The sequence below is a fragment of the Oxyura jamaicensis genome, chromosome 5, assembly GCF_011077185.1.
Source record: "Oxyura jamaicensis isolate SHBP4307 breed ruddy duck chromosome 5, BPBGC_Ojam_1.0, whole genome shotgun sequence".
Taxonomy (NCBI): domain Eukaryota; kingdom Metazoa; phylum Chordata; class Aves; order Anseriformes; family Anatidae; genus Oxyura; species Oxyura jamaicensis.
This window is the reverse complement of record NC_048897.1, coordinates 31,629,585-31,648,518: the sequence shown is the minus strand read 5'-3', so window position 1 is coordinate 31,648,518 and position 18,934 is coordinate 31,629,585. Positions and strand designations below refer to the sequence as shown.

Here is an 18,934-nt window from a genome sequence, read left to right as displayed (position 1 = left end):
CATACTCACGGCAAGCTGCATTTCACCCAGCTGGACTGTTGCCTCTTCCAAAGACACCATGAGGGAGCACCACTGGCCTGCAACACAACTCCAGGCTGTGCCAGTACATGTCATGGGTAACTGCCCATCAACGTAATGATGTTCAGAACATGCCTTGCACGTCCTACTGCCCAGCACGTGCCTGCAGAGGCATTACTAATACTTCCAGAAATATGAAATACTACTCTGTAGACATGCCAAGATGACAGCCATCAGATAAGCATTAAACGTCTTCAGGGGTTGCATAGGGCTACATACCAAGCACCTTTAGATTCAATACTTGCTACACAGGACCACTTCTTTTAATTAATTAATTTTATCTTTTAATCTACTACAGTTTATATATACAAAGTTCGGGAATACTGATGTAAGCCCTAAATATTTGGCCAGCTCTCAAACACCCACTAATGAGATGCTGTAGGTCAGCTGAGCAAGCAACTTGAGAGCCTGCACTCTGAATTTAATTCCCAAACCTTTTCCTCCTCACTGTGGGACAATGAATAAGCACTCAGATGCCTCAGTAGAATGGAATAGTTCAGATGGAAGAAACCTTCGAAGATCATCTAGTCCAACTGCCTGGCCACTTCAGGACTTACCAAAAGTTAGAGCATATTATTGAGGGCATTCTCTAAATGCCTTTTGGACACTGACAGGCATGGGGCATCAACCACCTCCCTAGGAAGACTGTTCCAGTGTTTGACCACCCTCATGGTTAAGAAAATTTTCCTAATATCCCATCTGAAGCTCTCCGGTGCAGCTTTGTCCCATTCCCATATATCCTATCATGGCTTTCCAAGGAGAAGAGACCAGCACCTTCCTCTCCACTCCTCTTCCTCAGGAAGTTGTAGAGAGCAACGAAGTCACCTCTGAGCCTTCTTTTCTCCAAGCTTCACAACCCAAGTCTTCTTAGCCTTACCCCATAGGACATGCCTTCCAGCCCTTTCACCAGCTTTGTTGCCCTCCTCTGGATGCTCTCGAGTATCTTAACATTCTTTTTATAGTATTGAACCCAGAACTGCACACAATACTTGTGTGTAGTGATTAGCTCTCCCAACAATAAAATATATCCAAAAATACAGGATGCTTTCTTAGAGTGCTGCTAGAGTTATCAAAGGTTTGTGAGGTGTCCACATGTGCCCAGTGCTCTCAAGCAAGGGTCAATGCTAGCTGCAATAACTGGGGAGGTGCCCCACAGAGGTTTGTCAGAATAAGCCATGGGGCAGCACATTGGAGCCAGTCTACTGTAGGTGCACCTGCAGTGCTAACATTTCACCTCACCCCAAACTCCTGACACAACCTAAATATCCCCCAAAACCCTCTCCCTAAAAGAGATTGTTCCATCAAAAACAGGAGGAGAAGCTGGGTCATCAGGTGAGGGTGAAATTGGTTTAAAAGCCATTAAGAAGAACGCAACCCAGGCGTTCAGGAGCAATCACAGCTGCTTGGGCTGATCAGGAGAGACAGAGGGGATTATTTATTTATGGAGTTCCTGCTCTCCCTGGGTGGGCGTATCCACTGGGGAAGCTTTAAGAGAACTGGGGAGCAGGAGGCTGCTCAGAATCCTCCAGAGGTTTTCCTGGCCTGGGTCTCAGGAGAGTTAAACTCAATTCATGCCCAGAGTGTCCACGAAGCATCACCTGTCTCTCAGAGCAGGAAAGGCCAGAAAGACCATCACACAAGTCTCTGCTGGGACAGAGCCCCAGGCACCCAGAGTGCCATGCAAGCTCTGCAGAGCTTTCAGTAAGATCCCTTCATAGCAATAGTGCTCGAATACCTAGCTGCTTCTGTTTCTCTTTTCTCGTGGTTCAGCTGCTTCCTTTAAACACAGATCAAGTGTCTCAAGGGACTCAGCAAGTGTTTAACAGACCTGCCTGATGGAAGGACCTCCAATGAGAAAACCAAGACCTGAAAATCCCAATAGACAACCTCAATTCAATTCACAGCTGATAGAGCAACCCTGAAGTTACATGCAACCAGATCCTAACTGCACAGAAAGCACATCATTCTAGTCTGCATCCACCGCTCATCCAAACATCCTAAACATAAGGGGGAGGGAAGGACTAGCAGATTAAACAAAAGGAAACAACTGAATTGAGAAACAGCATGGAGAAAGAGATCAAGAATTCTTTTTCAAGGTACAGTACAGACTTCCCTGATAAAGTTTCTTACTGTTCCCCCAAACTGGGAGGTGAGGAGGACTTATTCCCTAAAACCATCAAGTTTCCTTCAGTATTCAGAGCTGACCTTTCACTACTAACTAAAAAAGAGCTGTAGAGACAAACACGCACAGACCAGCCCAGACACATCTGGTAACTATCCTCCTCTCCTGACTTTGGTCAGAGAGCCACAGAGGGGAACCAGGGCTTGGAAACTATCAAATATGACCTGAATTTCTTGCTGGAAAATGCTGCAGAAGAAAAACATTTCAAAAGGGTCACTGATGGGGGCCGAACAGATTATATGAGTGGTACAGCCTGCACTGTGTCAATTCATGTCTCCCTGCAATTCATTACTGATGAGATGCCAGAGATTGAGATGAAAAGGGCAGGAGCAGACAGTGAACTACTGCTTTAGACACATTTTATTCAACATTCCCAGTTTCTTCCTGCTCTCCCTGCCCTGTATCCCTTGCATTGCTCCCCAGTGATGCTATTCCCCCCCACCACTTCCTGCCTCAAATCAGGATATTGTTGTGTGCTGCTCAGGCTCCTGCTAAGCCAGTTGTGGCAGCAAAATAATTCAGGAATATATAAACTAGTTTAGGAAACCTTTGAAAACATAAGAACTGAAGGACAATAGGGTATCATCTTCATCAAGATCAGTGATCCAAGGTAGCCTCAACATCAGATAGGCACACAGTGAGAGAGCCTCAGCAAGTCTTAACTCACAGTCTTCTCCCCAGTCTGCTTCTCACCATACAAAACAATGTAATTTCTGCCAAATACAGGAAATACACAAACGCACCAAAATAGCTTTGTTCTTCCAGTCTATGTTCCTCCAAAAAAGGGCAATATTAAAAGGACCCATTTGCAATGCAACAGGTCTTATTTGGCCTTTCAAAGAGACCTTCCTTTGCTGCCTGTTCAGAAACAGGTTGCATTTGCACAGTTTCTGTGACCTTTCTTTCCCACTCTGGGAGGATCATCATTAAGCACTGATAGCTAGTTAATCCTGATGGGAGGCTGCTCCAGAGAGCGGTCTTCCCAGGGGAGCTGGAACACAGAAGATCCAGGACTCCCCGGGGAGCTCTCCTGCTTTGACTTGAGTAGTGGCTTAAAAATCTATTCAAGGCCACACCAAATACACTGCTAGTTCACAAGTGCCAGGTTTATTATTTTATGTACTTTAATGCACACTGTTTGGGAATTCCAATTCAGCCCTTATTTTGCTAAATACAGCTTTAGGTTCTCAAATCCTTCAGAGCCTGCATTGTCATTTGCCCCTTCATGCTCGTTTGCCTTTTTTAGTTCCTTTCCAACTTGCTAAAAGAAAAAAAACACGTCCATTTTGACTCTGTTCCTGGCCAGTCAACCTTGCTTTCAGAGTCTGGCATGCCAACTTCCCCTGCCGCAACTGTCAGGTTACAAAAACAAAAGGAGAACATTTGCTTCCTTGTGAAACACTTCCCATTGAGATCTTTCAGTCACAGCAATTTCTGCAGCATGCTCTGTGCTTTCACAGAGTCTCAATTTTGCAGAAATACAAGGCTTAATCTGCACTCACTGACGGGCCTTTGACAGCCAGGAGGCTCTCCTTCCTGCTAAGGTACACTCAGGCCTCTGCATGGGTGACATTACCTCTGTACTGCTGGGCACAGGATTCCCCCGGTGGCACTGGTATTAGAGACGTCCAGCGCTCGCCTCCTCTCTTTGCAGGCTTTCTTTGCATGATGTGACTGCAGTATAATTCAAGGTACAATTTAAAATAGATTATTTTAAGCTCTAAAGGTGCAAAAGGCACTCATTACTACTGAAACTAAACCTGTTTAGGCATCTAATGAGCCCAAATGAAGTATCCTCAAACTGGCAGTAGAGCACCCGTGGTTTGGATTTTCACTAGTTTAAATGGATTGTCTCAAAATCGATACAAGTTTAAGTGTTCAGCTTCCTTGTGTAGAACAGATCTTCTCTGGACTGAGAAAGTGGCATCACTTACAAAATAAAATACTGCCTGTGCTAGGGTACAACACCTATTAATGAATACCACAAAGCAGCACCGAGAAGAAGGGGCAGAGGAGATAGCTGCATGCAGCTTGTTAGGAAATACTGCACCCATGAAGGAGTATCCAGAAGTGATAGCCAACTAAGAAAAGTTTCAGGGATATCCCAGTACATTCAAGATCCTCCCGTGGCTGGGAAACATAAGGAAAAAAACATGTGGGTGTATCTCCAGAGACACAGAATGTTTTCAGACATTTGTACAGCACCTGTGTTACACAGGGGCTCAGGGCTCTCTGTCAGCAGAGGATGCAAACTGGTTAAAGTGAATAGTGCACAGAGCAAGGCTGCACATCTTGCAGCACTCTAGCCCTACATCCCTACCTCCCAGGGCAGCTCACAGAGACTTGCTGTCAAGAAAACCCTCTCAGAAGATGCAACAGCCCTTGTGGGAGGCTGGGGCCAGAATCCGCTCCTGTCAAACAGCTCTCCAGACCAGGATGTGACTGCGGCTGGTGAAACATGTTAGCTAATGAAGATTGAGTCAGGCAGGCAGAGACGATCCCCTCAGCCTGTTAATCCACTTAGGGAAGGAGAAGGGAAACCTGAGCTGAATTCCTGTGCTCCCTGCAACAGACTGTACTCTGCTTCAGCACCTATGCAGAGCAAAAACAGCCAGAGCTGGACTGGGGAGAGCTCTGGACGCAAGACGAGTGATTTTGGGAGGTACAATCAATAGGATGGACTCAGAGAACAGCACTCCCTGTGCTGGCATTTGTCCTTACTGGGTCTAATAAGCCAAACTGTGTTCTACCTGCCTCCTCACCAAGAGGGAGCAGAATGATGCTGGATATGAGCTTCTGCCTGACAGCAGGGCAGGGAGAGCACAGACACCTTGAGCTGTTTTCACAGAACAAAAAGGCTTCCCAAGGGGTCAGCTCAGATTCCTGGGTCAGAAAGTCAGAGAGAGCATTTGTGCCCCACACACCCATCCCTTCAGTGACAGAAAGCCAGCCCATGCCCCCTATCCAGATTAACTCCTGCGATTTAGGATGATGGGTGCCAATCCCAGGAAATGTCAGATTATCCTTAACCACCAGAGGGTGCTCCCCATCTCAAAGACAGAGTCAATGTCAGATTCACCCAGACAGTTAGAGGAGCCTTTACTTCCAGCAATCGGGGAATCTGAGCAAGGGAAAAATTAGAAGATTAATAATAAATAATTATTAATGAATTTGATCCTGTGTCTCTTCTCTCTTTCCCCATCCCTCCTGTCCGGTCAAGATAAAGCCCTTTGTCCTATTTGTCCTCTGTGTCCTGCTCAGTCAGGTGATTTTCTCACACTAGAGGTTAAATCACTTTTATTCTTTTCTCCTAGATCGTGGATCCAGAGCAGTGAATAAACATTTTCCGCTTGGCAGGTCTGTAAAGAATGAGAGTCCAGCTTGCCTGCCTCTGAGCATGGTAAGGATCGCACCCTCTGGACTCACAGAGTTTTTGCAGTGTCAAGGCCTCACCTTACCCCTGCACAGCCGCAGCAGGGTGGGGGGCACCAGCCCTTGTTTTCAGGCTCATTTTCCCTGCTCTGTCCTAAGCCGTTTTTCCAGAGGGCAGGTGCTTGCTGTGCAGAGATGCCTCAAGATGATGCTTTCAAGAGCAGATGTGCCCACGTTTTTGAGCACTAGCACTGCCAATAAAACAACTGTACGGAAAGACAGTTCACTTTGGGAACGCAGGGCCCCCCAACAGCCTCTCTTCCTCCTCTCGCTGGCAAGGAGCAGAGGCTTGTGACTGAGGCAACAAGCTCAGGAGCCGTGCACCTGGCAATGTGCTGCTTTGTGCATCGTCTTCCCTTTTGCATAGGTTAGAAGTAATACCCCAGAGTTACATCACCTGGGGAAAACACAGCAGTTCGGATTAAATCATAAGGGTCATATTGCACCCTGGCATTCAGAAAAGAGAGCTTAAAGCATGCCAGGTAAGATCAGGCACCTATGCAAAACAGGCCAGCTCTGCTGACATGTCTGGCATAACATTGGTTTGTCTCAGCCCCAGCTTACTTTGATAGTCCAGGTCTGTGTGTTCCACGGGGAAACCAGCTCTCGTTGATGGCTCCCACCCAGCACACATGCTGGATTTTGCTGTCTGACCACCACAAGAACAGATTGTTGTATTCTTTCTTTAATTGCTCTTTCCTCACTCCTTTGGCCACTAGTGCCAGGTCCTGCCTGCAGGGATTTTTGTCAGAGTTCCTGCTCTTGGATACCCTGGCATCACTTCTTGTTCCGTCTTCTTTAAACCAATAATACATTTTTTTCTGACAAAAGAGTGAAAATCAAGCAGTTAAACCCCTGCAAAACAAACTCTCATCCAGTCTCTTACACAAACTAAAGCATGTTTGATAGGATTGGCTTGCCAGAATGAACCATTATCTGCAGTACATGTGGGAACTAGTGCTTTCCAATTCATCAACCAGTCAACAGTGGCACTAGCTGTACTTGAGAGAGGCATCACACTCTGCAGCCAAAATAGGACAATGAATCCTCCTCCAGTATTTGAAATTGTGAGAAGGGAAAGAGATGAAAATATAAGAGAAAGATTTTATGGTCAGTTCTCAGACACTTGCAATAGACAATTCTACTTGCTTCAAAGTGTCAGGGCTGTGTGTCACAGATACACTTCTTGCACTACTCATACCATTTTCCTTGCAAATAGAGAAAATATCAGACATGGCACAGAAAGGTTAGCCAGTGTTAGGTTTGGACACCAACCACCCTGGCATTAACATTCAAATTCTCAACTTAATAGATTTTAAAACTACTCCATTACCATTCCGGTCACCATAAATGTGTTCCTAAACATGTACATAATCAGTCATCAAAAATGAGGTTATCTAAAATTAGGTATTTTGAGCATTAAATTTCTGTGTACTTTCACTAGGAGCTCAAGTTTTGTCATTCTTCCTCCTCCCACTACAGCAACAACTTTTCAAGTCATTCCATAGCCCTAGTGACATTCTCCTTTCTTGCATATTTCTGCAGAAATATTATGTGGGTTTTTATTCTCTTAATTACTGCTAGTGGGTTTTAAGAGCTCAGATCTCTCTGATTCCTTTACTCTTCAGAACAGCAGTATTTGGGTGTCATTTTTGCTCACGAAGCCAAATTACAGTCAGATCTGTCTTCCACATGAAGTTGCACCTCAGTGGATATTACAGCTTGGGGATAACGCACTATTTAAGATGAACAGGTTTTGACTACCTGCAATTAGCTGATCTGCAGCTACACAAAATGGAAACACTTCCTCCAAGCAGAGAGGCTGGGACAACACCATCTTACAGCACATAAATTTGTGAAGTACAACAGGAGCAACGAAACAGAAACAAAAAACCTGTGCATTAAATAGGGCACACTACAAATGCAGTTAAGAAATAGAAAATGACACAGTTGTGTTTACTACAAGTGAGAAACACTTTTAGCTCTTGGGTACATGCACATTATTTTACAGACATTAATTACACAACCATATTTTTCCCCACAGGATCTCACCTCAGTCTGTACTCAGAAAGGAGTGTGTCTATGCAAAAAGCAGCTATTTGAAATACTGTTTTCTGCTCAGAGTGGCTGGTGTGGCCCCAGGCCTTATTTACCACACATTATTCAAACCTGGCTCTAGAGATTTACTCATTTCCTCATGTGTTTTTCTTTGGGCTTATCATTACACTGTCCAAGGGCTTCGCCATCCCGAGATCATTTATTTTCACACACCCCTATGAAAGGAGGGGATAATTTTATTCCCATTTTATGGGTGAATAATTGAGGACCACTGTGAAAGGTGTTTGCTAATTCTGGGTACCGAGTCTGAGACGCACACGGCCTGACTGATCTGTGTTTGTATAGCACTGTGTTAGTGGATTCCCATTCACTTCATCTGCAGCTGGTAAGCACTCAGTGCTCCTGTAAAGTAGGTCCTTTGGGATCAAAACAGATTTACTATAAAACAGGGAATGCACAATTAAACAGCCACTGGCACAACAGCTGCTTAAAAAACTTAAAGGCTATCATATAGAAATGGTCAGAGAGAGTCAATTGCCAGGTCAGAATTTCTCTGCCTCAGCCATAAAAGCTTCTCTTTCTCTCCTGCCGTCCCTTGTCTCACTCACTACACACCTGACAAATGAGGCGGGGGTCCTACAGATGGCCTCTTTCACTGTGCAACTCTGATTTATCTCAGAGTAGGTCCATCACATGCCGTGAATGAGGCAGGGGTCCTGTGGAAGAAATAGCATAGAGTTATGTTGCTAAAACCTGAGTTGTATAAGATGCACAGTCAGGTTGACAGAAATGTACAGAGTATAACTGGCCTTTCCCCACCTTCCAGTTCTTGTGTTAGCACCCTTCAGAGTGCCCTTTCCAGTTTGTTGTTCCTTTTACAGAAGAAAAAAAAAAAAAAAAAATTAAAAATCCCTCATGAAGCATCACAATGACATTTGACATTTCTGTGGGTTATTGGAAAAGACAGACCCATCATGCTATTACCAAGGTAATGGAGTAAACGGGCTGCAGGAGGAGGTCATTCTACTCTGTGAAGAGTAACATGAGCAGCATGAAACACCGGGTGAATTTCAGACCCTGATGACTACCGAGGAATAATGAGTCAGAGGCTCTGCTGATCATTCAACCCAAGTTGTGCCTCTTTTTCTCCAATCCAGACCATCCCAGCCCACTCTCTTCATTGTCTTTGCCTCCTCACCCCAACCCTTTTCTTTGCTCTCATCTCATCTCCCCAAACACCATTCTTTTACAATCTGCAGTCCCAGCTTCCTTGTTCAACAGCTGTCTGTAATCATTCACTACCCCTCCTCACCTATTTGCCCATCTCCCTTGCCGCATCTTCCCGTTACTTTGGTGGCCCCACTTACTGATACCCATCACCCAACACAGTCCTGTCTGTCCCACCAGTGGGGCTTCAAAATGTAATTTTAGAGCTTTATGAAGAGAAATCTTCTTGAATTATTTTTACACAGAAGGAAGGCAAAATCCAAAAACACAGCGTAACCCCTATTTTTTGTCTTTTAAAACAAATGCTATTTTTGACAAAAGTTTTCCCCAAACAAATCTATCAGAGGTATAGAAAATATGTAAAGCAATGACTAAAGCTGGGCAGCAGTATGAACAGCTGAAATGAAATTTTACAGGGAGTACTAGTAGAAAAAGGCAGTGCTAGTAATCTCTGCTGTAGATTTGAAGATAAAAACTAAGAAATTTGCTTAAGAAAGGAAGACTGCTGCTGCCATTGTGTTTTAAAACTTATCATGGTTGGTTATATTAGCATTTGGATGGCAGGCCTCTGAGGGTTAGCAGAGTGCCGGTATTCCTCCATGTACTATCCTGGTAGCTTACAGATGCTAACACTTAGTTGATGCACACACCTGCATCCATCTCAGGCTTGCATCAGCTGGTCACAAGATCATACACATCTTAGAGTCACAAAAAATAAGGCAAGGACCATGTCAGCTGGTTGGTGTGTCCCTCTGTCCCAACAGAGGATCAGCCATGGCAGCATTATGTTGACAGATGTTTTTCAGAGCCAGCTGAAAAAACTTCCAGCCCTTCTCAGTCTGTGTTCTAATGATTCTGTACTGTTGCTAACGCAAACTTTGTAACGCAGAACTGAAATCTCCCACATTTCACTCAAAGCCCATTTGCTTCCAGCTCTAAGAACAATAGATACAGCAAACAGCTTAATTGCTTCCGCCTGGACAAAGCCTCTTACAGTTTAAAGAGGCATTCCCCAGACCTTGTCTAATATCTAGATTTCAATGAAAGAAATATTAACCTGCCTAAGCAAAAGCAAATTAACACCTCAGTCCCTCTGATTTCATCTCTCCAGGTCTCTAAGCTTATCACTTGGAAGGCCACAGGTTTTGCAACTAGCAGGCTGGCTTGTGGCAGACAAGCCAAACTTCCCTTCTCTTCTAGGGCACTCCAGCTGACTCGGAAACCATGCCTCACTGCTGTGCCCTGAGCACAAACCAATCTCCTCTTGCTGACAAGCAGTGAGGACACGCCAGATTTCATATGAACCAGCTCCCAGGACACTGCAAGTCCACCTCCTTGGCACATACAGGAGAGAGACACACAGAACAACTGGAGTTGCAAAGGAGCAATGACATCAAGTTATAACTTTTGGAACTTCACATCATTGGGATAGCAAAGGTTCGCCTTCCAGTGTTACAAGCTGCGAGCTCCCATGGAGGCCAGGAGCCATGCTGCACAGATAGGAAGCAGGAGGCTCTCCTCTTCCATAAAGCCTTGCTGAAGTGCTTCGATGGGGGAAGGCGAGCTGACAGCTCAAAGGCACATGCAATTGCTCTGCACTGTGTTTGCACAACTGCGTGAGAGCGTATCCCTTGGTGATGTTATTCACAGGCCTCGGCCGACAGTAAATAAGACAGTGGAGCTTGATTCATGAGGGATGACAGGAAATCTATAACATGTGGGCTCTATAATCTGCTCGCTACTGCGTAGCAAAATGAAAGAACAACAGTCCAATTACTGAGTCCTTGCTGATCCCAAGCACATCCTCCAGATCTTGTTCTGCTCAGAGCATGGGGAGTCTGTGGGCACCGAGGGAAAGCCAGCTCTGGCTCAGGCCCAGTTTTCCACACTGGGCAGCACAGCAACATTTTGGAAGCATCAGACTACCTTCCAGTGGACACAAACACCGCCTGGACTGCAGCGTGAACTTCAAAAGAAAGTTCTGGAGAGCTGCAGGCAGCTGCGCTCAGATCGCCAGCTCAGGATATTGGTCACCACGCTCCACTGTGGGCCTCCCAGGGCTGGCGGAGCCAGGGAGCACAGATCCACCACAGCAGCCAGGCCCAGCCACTCAGCCCAGCGGGGACTCCATTCCCATGAGATAACGCCATTCCCATGGGATAACGCAAATCAGTGAGGAGGCAACTGCTCTTAAGAACAGGGGTATGATCCAGCAGGGCATGGCAGCTGGGTTAGAAATGGTGTCAAAACACCTCGTGGGGAAGGAAATGAGCTGGGGGTTAGATGTGAGTTCTGGGGCCAGGCAGAAGAGTGATGAATGAAGAGATTTCATATCAAGTGGAGAGCTGGCCCACGAAAGAGCAAGAAAGAGGTCTGTGAGAGAAGCAGCAGCAGCCACAGAGCACACTGCTCTCATGCCACCAGTGCCGAGGACACATGGAAAGACAGAAGAAGGTTCCTTTTGGACAAAACAGCAATGGCAGGGGGGCTGCTAATCCCAAACAGAAGGAGGAAGAAATGATTTTGCTTCCTACTGTGCAGTGTCAGAAAACCCACAGGGCTGCCCAAGGCTAAGAAGGCACAGGACAGCTCAGCTGAGGACCCTGGCAGCTTGGAGGAGACAGTTCTCTCCTTTTTCTCTAACCAAACTTACACTTCTCATTCCTTACCTCTCTGGCCCTTACTGCTTCACACCTCTCAGATATACCTCCTGCCTCCTAGGAAAGGGGCAAAGGGAACTTTTCTCATTTTGGCAACAGGTAAACAGCATGGCAGCATGGGGAGGGGGAACAATTTCCACTTGATCCCTAGTAAAGGCTTTTTCCTTTGCTGAGTGCACACTCTGGGGACTGCTGTCCTTTCCCTGCTTCCCCCTACAACCATCTCTGCTGCCACCCCCTTTCCCCCCCCTCCTTGTTATCTGTCAGTAAACAGTAATTAAAGATGTGGCCTGCTTGATAAAGCTCCCGCCCGCCCTCACACGGTGCTGCCCTCTCGGACGTGTCTAATTAAAATCCTGATGAGAAGATGAAGAAATCCCAGCAGCTGGGAATCTGCTGACTCTCCCTGCGCTCGGCCTCTTCATTACTGACGACGAGGCAGAGAGATATAAAGGACCCCAGGAAACGCTCCGGCAGACCAATCGATACAGCCTTTTGTGGGACGTGACGGACTGCTCCGGCCTGCCTTTTGAACTGTGCGGATAATGAGGATGCTGGAGCGTGGCTCGCCGCACGGGGCTGGTGGGGCAAGACTTCCCCACTCATCCTGCTACGGTGCCGCTCCTGGGAACAGCACCCAGAGCCCCTGCAGCTTGGCTTGTAGCAGCAGAATGCTGCCAAAGCTCTACCCACTCCATCACTTCTATTCAAAGTGTGCATGCGTGTACGTACACTGCAAAATGCTGAAAACCAGCACAGACCTGCCCTGAATGAAGCCAGCACCATGCGCACACCATTGTGTCCACACAGACACTTACTCATGGGAACAGTGCGTTTTCACTCCTCTGCCAGGATTTTGCGCTAAGGTGAAGTTCTTGGTATGCGCAAAACAAAACAGCAAAGGTTTACACAAAGTGCACAGCAATATCATCATCGTGAATCACCATAACCCTATCTAGACACGTCACTTCATGTAAATACATCAGCTAAATGGTTTTATTATGGTGTTTTTTCTAATATGAGGCTAGTTTTACATGGAAACATGCACATTTTCACTGGCACATTCATGTTTATCCAACATTTAAGCAATGAAATTGCTTAGTTTCAAAGTGAAAAAAATAGTAAAGGAATGGAAGTAGACTTATATTTTCTGAAGTTTAGAAGTGTATTTCAGGCACCTGCTTCCGCATCCCTTTTGAGCATACCCACAGGAGGTACACTCATCCTGGGGACGAGGATCATGTGCAAGAACAGGGTGTGTAAATGGTTGCAAATACAAGTGCATGGTGCATGTAGGAAAAGCATGTTCCACATGTGGAACCAATAAAAAAAAGGCAAGCTTTTGAGTTCACACCTCCTGCTCCACAAACCACTACTGCTCATGCGATCAACATCAGTCCAGCAGCAGCTGGTGCTCTCAGAGTCCCAGCTAGATCCTTGGAACCTATCCCCCCCCCCCCCCCAAAAAAAAAAAAAGAAAAAAAGAAAAAAAACAACACCTCCAAAACAAAACAAAAGCTTCAGTTGTTTTCTTTCCCAGCCCCTCAAATTTCGTTACCTTTCTAGATCACATGGATTAAAAAAATACAAAAAAGTTGAAAAATAAATTTCCTTAAAATCTCAGAAAGTAAGTAATGCCTATGTTTATGATTTTCTGAATTGCCACGATCCTGCCCCACTGTTGTCAGTAAGCCCCCAGGTCCAAAGAGAAACCACATAACAAATTATTCCTGGACTGGTTTAACACTGAGTTAAACTTGTGCAAATAATAATAATAATAATCCCAATACAGCTCAGAACAAATGATCCATAGCAAAACTTTATCTGTAACAGCAAGAAGTGGTCAACCAAATAGAGAAGCAACGTGCCCAAAGGTAAAAGCTCAGGAGTGCTACTGAAAAGGGACTTTGAAGATTACTCTGGAAAAGATGAGTGAAGAAGGGCAGCAGAGGGGAATCCTGGTGGGAATGGTGGCAGCAGCACTGTTGCAGGGAAGCTCACAGCCTCTCCTGGCCCTGCAGCCTCCCTTGGCAAGAGATGGTGTTGTGCAGAACAAGACAGCAGCACTGAGTGCACAGAGCTCTCCGTGCAATCCCCGCCTGTCCCAGTACCTGTACTTGATGGAATGACACATTGCTGCAGCAGCTAATAAATAGAAGTAATTTGATTAGCTTTCCCTAACTAGCGATAAGATCCTGACAAACCCTTTTTAATGCGTTTCTGGAGCAGGATGAAATTGTTTCATTTGGCGAGCAGGGCCCCACGGGACTTGCCTCCAAGCTCCTTTAGTGAGAGGTAAAAATATGCCAATCATTAATGAGGGGAGAATTACGGAGACTTTAATGCAATCAGAAAAGAGGAGCCCTGAGGCAGCTGGGGAATAAAACCTGCCCTTAAATCAGAGGCAGGCAGCTGGAGCATGGAAAAAAAGGCATACACAAGCATGTACATGCACACACACATACCTACCGCACACAGAGATCGTGTACAGCTGCTGAAAATACACCAGGAGATTTGCCTGGGCAACAAATACCCATCTCAGCAAAGGGTATCCATCTTCACCAAAAAACAATTGTTAAAAAAAAATCACAACAAGTTACATCCACTTGTCACACACACACAGAGCAGGAGAGGACCACTGTCCATGCAATCCCCACACACTTACACATGTAGAACTGCAGTTTTCAACGTTTCAAACCAAAGGCTTTTGTGGAGGAGGCATGTTGGCTGCTTGGGCATCAAGCAGCAGCAGTGAGGCAGCTTTGCCAAGTGGAAGGGTGCCTCTCTCAGGGCCAGACTTGCAGCACACACACAACATGTCCAAACCCCTTGATCTGTCCTCCAACCAGGGCATTTATGCCAGAGGCAGCATCTACTGTGGATGTTGAAAGGCAGCTCCTCCCATCCCTTCCCCACTCCCTCCTCAGCCACTTCAGTGAATTCCCTTCCTCTGGTGAAACTGCTCTTACACGAATCCTATAACTTTTATTCTGAAGCAAACCAGAAGTCTTCAAGCTGCTGGCATTTCCCCTGGCACTGCGGCAGGCAGGAGCTGGGGCAGACACGAGTGGCCTGGCTGGCTCTGATTTTGCAGGTGTCTGTGTTCCTTCAGAAATTCATTTTCTGAGAGACAACATCCCATCCTTCTGCAGCAATGCTCTAACTCCACCCAACAGAATACAAATGGCTGTGTCAGCACGGACCATCCCAGAGAACACTAAGTCCCAGTTCAATGGGGGGGGGGGGGGGGGGGGCGGGAAAAAGCCAGCACGGCTTTTTCTATTCTCTCTTCCAGATCCTCCACCTTGTTTACTTGAAAATAATGAGCAAGAGCACTGCGATATCAAACACCAACCACCTTTCCTCTCCCAGATACACAAAACATGATGCCGCAAGGTCCAAACATGCAGTACTTTTTCCCTAGTTTGTGTTAACACTAAGAAATCGGGAAGCAACTGAATGGTTGGTGAGAACAACAAAAAAGTCAATACTTAATTCTGGCCTTAAAACACACATGAGGAGCTGCAAGACAAGTATTTCTTCCTTGCAAAACTCCTGTATTACAGTGAGAATACCTGTAGCACCCCTGCTCTCTGCTAGATGGAATGACTGTCCTGCTTAATGCGCACTGTAAGGCTTGCGTTGAGAAAGCTAAGCTGATTCTTCTGACAGAGACGTTATCAGACACCTCTGCCACAAAAGGCTGTGCTTCTCAACCATATTCTCACATACACTAGGTAACTGTGGGATGAGAATGATGGTGTGACTATTAGACGTTTAATCCTACAGACAAAGGAATTACAGTCACCAAGACAGAGTAAAAGATGAAGGAAAAGTAAACAGGGGTAAACAGGGGTCTGTCCTGAGACAGGGAGCTCGAAGCTCAGCATGTAAGTCAAACTAGGCAGCTGGCAAATGCATACCAAGGACAGAGCTGCACATCCCACTGCTAAATAAGCACAGAATACCCAGTCATAGGTGAGGGGGCTTCATGTCCCTCAAAAAACAGCTCCTGACTGCTTGAACCATGCAATGATGGGCACCTAGAGCAGTACAGAAGAGCTCTCTGTAACTGAAAGTTCAGAATGAAAAACATCTCAGAAGGTAAGAAAATCTCAAAGGTTCTCCCAAATTCTCTCACGCTCCTGCCCAAGACTGAAAGGATCAAAGCTGCTGTTGGGCACATCAGTTAGCCAGACTGCATTCCCCTGAAAGACAGAGAAAACACCTTCTAGAAGCAGAAACAAGTGAGATCACTCTTGCACAGAAACCATCAAAACTGTAAAAACTGTCTAACAGGGAATTCAGCATTGTGTTAGCACAAGGCTTTCTAACATTTAGAAATCGTATTGCTGCCCTTTTGGGGTTGGGGCCACTTTTGATCTGAAGCTCCAATTGAATTCAGTGATTTCTTCTGGTCAAGAGGTTTAGGCCATTCAAGATAACAACTAGACTCCCTCCATGGATGCACTCCTAGGCGATCCAGGTTTTACTACAATCACAGTCCAGGCCAGTCCAGCCTACAGCAGAGCAGCTGTACACAACAGCCTCCTCTGAGCAGCAGGCAGAGGTCTGAGGTGGCGTCAGACAGCGTGGCTCCACATACAGGACTACCTCACTGCAAACAACTTTTCATCCTAGTTTGTTATGATTAAAAATGCACGTCACCCAGCAAGGCCTTGGAGTGGAACCCAGCTGGAAATTGGATCATTAATATTCCCTCTCATGCCCATTGCCACAAATTTCTTTCCTCCCCAGAAGCAATTGCTAATGATGCAACAATTTAGAGTCTTGGACTAAAAGTGAAGTCAAGACTAAACTGCCCATCATTACTCCAGTTAACCCATCTTTGCCCATATCCTGACATCCCATCAATCTTATGCCAGCATGCTGCATGTCAGATGTCTTTCAGCCCTTCCAAGTGCTTGTTTCCAATGTATTTACCAAAAGGTCTTTAGCTTCCTAAAGCATCAGTAAGGAGATTTGAGACGATCCTCATTGCTGAGCAGCTGGAAACACAAGGAAAGAAAGTGATTCGTTCAAAGTCTCTTCCACTGTGTGTCTGGCTCTTAACCATTGGCCAGCACAATTTCCTCACCATTAAGGTGCTGTCCAAGGGCTGGAGCAAAAAACGCAAAGCAAGTGTAGAACACAGAACTCAACCGAGAATCCCACAGATGTACAAATGGGGATATGCCATTTTTAGCAGACGGGGTTATATATATGAGTTCATCTCAACCCCACGTGCCGTTACTGCTGTAACTCATTAAGTGGGCAAGCTGTGAGAGGTACAACTCCCCCATCACTGCTACAACGATCCTTAGACATAAAGGATCCAGAAGCAGTACACAGAACAAGTGATTGAAATACCCTCATAGTCATTGTGCTCACTCACAGGCCCATCTGAACCTTTCCCTGTACAGTATTTAGATTAGACAGAAAGAAGCACACCATAACCAAGACTACACCACTGATCATGAAAATAATAAAATAATGATATCAAGACATTTTCTCCTGGGACTCTAGCATTACCACTGTGGACTGCTCACGCACATTGGTACAGGGCAGAGGAAGTTTATTCTTGCTTGTCAGCTGAGGTGACACTCATTTGGCTGCAGGCAGCACAGCCTCTAAGAGGATGAATGCCTGGCTGAGAGGTGGAGAAGCCCGTCAAACTGCAACTAGCACAAGGGAGCCAGGAGAACAGCACTGGTCACAGGAATCAGGACATCAACTATAAATTCTACTGTAAACATCTATTAATCCTCCAGTGTCTCAGACAATGGACCAGAAACATGTCTCCCTGTAAGCATTTTGCATCTCAGGCAGCTAAAAACTCTTTGGGAAATTTTCAAAATGCACATTGTGCTGAGGACTTGCTCCATGTGCCTCTCCATAACCCCAATGCACCACAAATAGCTCCAGAATGGAGTGCTTACTAATACAGTGGTGTAGTTTAATGGGAAACTGCTCCTGCCACATTCAAATTTGTTATGTTTGACACTTGCACTTTGATGTCACTGTTTCTTTTGCTTTACTTCATGTCAGAAATAATAATTTTCAGTGAAAAAATAAAAAATAAAAAAAAACTTTGGCAGTAAAATGCATAGGTACATTAGCAGCCGTCTCACTGCAGAAACATGAATGGTGACAGTATGAGAGTGATGAGCTCACTGAACGTACACAGCAGTAACAGCTCAAAGTGATCTGGAAAAGGAGCTGTCCTATCAGTCAGTTAGTGTAGCCAAGACCCTGCCATGCCAATTTGAGATGAGGACAAAGAAAAAAAAGAAGAACCAGTGGGTCCAGAAATATATGACTGGTCTTACCTACTTCAAACACATACCTATTTCAAAAAAAAACAACCAACCTAAACAGCTTACTGGGCCATACCACAGACATTTCCTTATTACATTCAAGTAATAAGTAATCACCACCTCTGCCTATTCCCTTTAGCAGCAGCTCCTAGCAGCTGCTTGCATCTCAGCCTAGTAGTCTGTTCACAAGGGCAGAGCCTTGGTTGCTACTGGAAGCCAGTAGTGCCCCAGTGAAGTCAAAGCTACAGCCCACACAAAGGTGGGTAAGTGATTAAAGGTATTTTCAAGAGACAATAGATAGGAAGAAAGCTCTGCAGCAGATTTGTCAGCTCCTGTTTGTGTGGAATAAACAGCACAGCAGATTCCACACAAGGACTGGTGACTTCTTGTGCATCACTGAATGCCACAGACTGCTGGGTGTGGGCAGCTGAGTCATTCAACCTTATCTCAAGGCTCCAGCCTCAACTCTTCCTACTCAGACTGAGAGACAGCCCGAGTCCTCCTCACCCACCAAGCCTCAGTCTCCCCGAGATTCCTGGGACCACGTTATGTGCCTTTGCAGGATGCCCCTCTGTGAACACAATGGCAGAGCAGAAGGGTGCACTTGGTAGCCCTGCTGAGGGAGCACTGTCTGCCATGCCACAAATTAACATCCTCCTCAAATTATTTCAGGGGGACAGAGGGGGAAAAAAAAATCTCAAATAGTTTCTCCTTTCCTGCTGACTGTCCCCATCTTCTACCTCAATCCTGGCTGGATTCCCCCTTCCCCCTGTCCTCAGCTAGCACCGCCAGGCTCAGTCCTCCTCACCCTAGCCCCCCCTCCCCAAGGACAAGCAAAGTTATTACAATAATGAATTAGCCAGGCTGCTTACTGCTGCCAGTGGCGAAGGCAATTATCCCACTCCACGTCCCCAGCCACCGCTCAGCTCCCTCATAAAGAGAGGCTTTTGGGGCCGCTTTGTGCTTTGATTGGAAATGAA

The 18,934-nt window shown here is 45.9% G+C and overlaps 1 protein-coding gene across 10 annotated transcripts in view; it reads right to left on the bottom strand.

Moving 5' to 3' along the window:
- Window positions 1-18,934, bottom strand: part of ESRRB (estrogen related receptor beta) — a 151,498-nt gene that overhangs the window by 87,819 nt on the left and 44,745 nt on the right. For 2 of the 10 annotated variants that reach the window (XM_035328231.1, XM_035328230.1), the window contains 2 exons: window positions 8,366-8,466; window positions 8,082-8,188 (listed from right to left, as the gene is read on the bottom strand). The exons of 7 other annotated variants lie outside the window; for them this stretch is intronic. The gene's annotated coding sequence lies outside the window, so the exon portion shown is untranslated. The remainder of the gene's footprint in view (window positions 1-8,081; window positions 8,189-8,365; window positions 8,467-18,934) is intronic. One more of the 10 variants, XM_035328232.1, reaches the window with a different exon arrangement.